Source organism: Lipotes vexillifer, unplaced genomic scaffold, assembly GCF_000442215.2.
Source record: "Lipotes vexillifer unplaced genomic scaffold, Lipotes_vexillifer_v1.1 scaffold2315, whole genome shotgun sequence".
Taxonomy (NCBI): Eukaryota; Metazoa; Chordata; class Mammalia; order Artiodactyla; family Lipotidae; genus Lipotes; species Lipotes vexillifer.
Window position 1 is genome coordinate 916,994 of NW_006792404.1, and position 3,120 is coordinate 920,113.

Sequence of the window (3,120 nt, forward strand, 5' to 3'; positions counted from 1 at the left end):
CCCCCGCCGCCTCCCCCCACTCCCGCCCTTGCAGTGGGAGCAGCTACAAGTTATGAATGTGAAACATTTCTCGCAGATCTAGGCTCTCGGAAGTTCGGAAGGAGTGAAATGTAATGAGTACAAGAGCAAAGCAGATGTTTTAAAGAAACACCTTATAAACCTTTCCTCAGCTTATCTCCAATTTGTCGTCTTTGCCAAGGGGCCAGGGATAGGGACGACTAGGCGAGGGCCTCGGGCAGGGCACCTCCACGCTACTTGGATTTTAGGGACCCCCCCCCCGTTCATGTCTTAAACAAAGAAAAACATTTTGCTAGCTCCCAATCCAGGTCCTGTAATAAACACACCATTGTTACTATTTGCGGGTTTGTTCGGGTTGGGTGGGGCATTTTTTTCCCTTAATGGTGTTTTTGCTGCTTGCTTTTTTAAGGAGGTGGAAAATGGTAATTATAACCATTACAGGTAATGGGTGACTATTCCCTTGTTTAATATTAAATTATGGGCACTAGATGTGACAAGAGACAGAAATCGGCTTGTTCTGCCCTTGCCCCCATTTTCCTGGTTCAGTTTGGAAGAGGGTCCTACCCAGCTAGGATAGGAGAGGGAGGGGTGAGGTGCGCTAGAGAATGGACACTGCAGATCAAGATTTGTAACTGTGTCACTTTTATTCTCCTTGGGTTAGAGCCCCAAAGGTAGTTTACTCTAAGTTACCCCGAGTGCCCAGTCAAGCTTAATTTGTGTGGAGAAGTTACAAATGCTTCACCCTCCACTGAATAAAAATTCACCCTTCTTGGATTGTTGTTCTCAATGCAAAAGCCAAACCCTGTAACTAGTTCCTCATTTCAATGCATAAAACTCGCACATTCCCCTGCATGAAGTCCCCGCTAAGTGCTATATAGAGACACACCACGCAACCGTACTTACGGTCTGTATTGGATCGAGTTGACCTTTTCCTTCTAACTGCATTGAATGTGTTTGGTTGCAGCCGCTTTATTTTGGAAATTATAATCTCTTCAACAAATTTATTATTAAAGAAGATGGACCATCAAATGTCACAGACCGGCCTGTGTATTTTTTATAAAAACAAAAATTCAAATTAAAAAAAAAGAAAAGAAAAATTCCCCTGGTGCACACACACAACAAGCTTGTTCTGCAACACTGAAATCAGGACTGAAACACAACACACACACAGGGGGAGTGGAGCAAAAGGAGCTCTCAGCCTCTATACCTGAAAGGGACTTTTCTTTGTTCCCATTGCCCTTTCTCATCGGGCCAATCAGAGAGCAGCTTTTATGAAACTGGGCTCTCTCATTGGCTAGCTGCTTTCTCTTGGCTACTGTAGGGGGTTGAGATATACACACGTATAAAACACACACTGAGAGCGGGTGGGGGTCCGGTGGGGGGCGGTTGTGGAGACAAAGCGTTTTATTTTCCAACCAGATCGGGGTTGAGGAACCTCCTGCAGTAAGATGAAAAAAAAAAGGTGCGCCTGTTTCAATTACTACATCATTCACATAAAACACTTATTTATTAAAACAAATCTCAAACAGGCTGCGAGGAGAGGATGTCGGTAAATATAAGTTTGATTGTGTTATCTTGAGGGAAATAATGTATGTGATCGCTCGGTGGCAGAGGGAAGCCAAATGAGCCACTAGCGCGTAGCGAGGAGAAAAGGGAGGTTGGCTGTGTGGAAATGACTGCGAGCGTTTTGCCGGCTTCCATTCCGTGTTGCAAGGACTCGGCAGCGCAAACTCCCCGGACTGATTTTCTGTATTGCACCTTCTGGCTTTCAACTCTCCCCCCGCCACTTTGCCCTTCTTTCAATGGGTTTTGTTTTTTGTTTTTTTTTTCCTTGTGTCTCTCATTTTACTCGCTGATTAAATAAGAAAAATCGATCTGGGGGTGAAGGCGGTGGTGGGGAAACAAGTAACCCTTTTGTTCCCAGGCTTCTGGTCCACAAGCAATGAAGTGTGAAAGCTGGCAACCATTTAACCACCACTACGTGAAAGGTTCTTCCCTGGAATTAGTAACAAAGCTTTTCCACCTGGTCCTAGGCAGCTCCAAAAAATTTTTTTAAATTAAAAAAAAATGAGGTCCCGGCCAACCATGTTAACACTTCGGGCGAGTCTCATTTTTTAAAAAATCGATTTGTGGGAGATAAATATACTAGGAAGATTAACCCGTTAAACAGTCCCAGTACCATTTTTAAGCCGAGGGATTGTCAGAGTTCCCCTTCCCCAAATATTTAACCCTCTCTTGGGGAGAGCCGGTGTCAAAGTCCTCTGAACGCAACACCGTGCAATCCACCAAGAACACAAAAATATTTTAGAATGTATTGTAGGACAAATGCCAGCAACCAAGTTAATGGGACTCTGAGGTCACAGGACAAGAGAGGTTAATATGAAATAACACGTTTAACAATAACAAGTATTGTACTGTAACTGCTAATATACTTAAGCTTATGTATTTATATATATTAAGCCTTTAAAGCACTTTTAGTTTTAATTTTTCATTGTTATTTTCCATCACTTTTAGGAGCTGGAATATGGAAATTTTAAAGTCAAAGGGTGCACTGAATTTAATTGAAAGCGTCATGATCCCAAGTGTTAAAGATGCAGCACTACCGGGTTTGTAATTTCCACACGACAATGGCAATTTAAGAATGTGTCTTAACTGAGTCAAATGGACATATAAAGTGAATTAGAGCTAGCAGAAGATTGCTTATGATATAAATATTCAGTGATGACTTTGTGGATCAATAAAAATATTTATGTCACATGTTTTAAGTAATGTCTATTGACTCGTGTTTGAGCTTTCGATGTATTTAGTTCATTTTTTTTAATGCCAATTAGTTGTTTCACTACCCAAGATGAACTCGATTTGATGCTAAAATAGTAATAAACAGCAGTTTCCATCCTTTGCTGGGGTACATAAACTAGAGGAATGCAATCTATAATAGTCCTTAGATCTGCCTAAACAGATTTATTTTCAAAGCAAAGCCGTACATTAACAAATAGGGCAGAGAAGATAATCTGATACCCACTTATCGTCTATTTTAACTTTCATATTTGTTTTATACTTTTGAACGTACAGATTTTACAATTTGTGTGTGTCCCACTGCTA

The 3,120-nt window shown here is 41.4% G+C and overlaps 1 protein-coding gene across 1 annotated transcript in view; it reads right to left on the reverse strand.

Moving 5' to 3' along the window:
• ZNF608 (zinc finger protein 608) overlaps positions 1-1,197 on the reverse strand; it is a 106,486-nt gene extending 105,289 nt beyond the window's left edge. The window contains 1 exon segment of the mRNA XM_007465519.1: positions 922-1,197. The gene's annotated coding sequence lies outside the window, so the exon portion shown is untranslated.
• Positions 1,198-3,120: the final 1,923 nt, after the last annotated feature.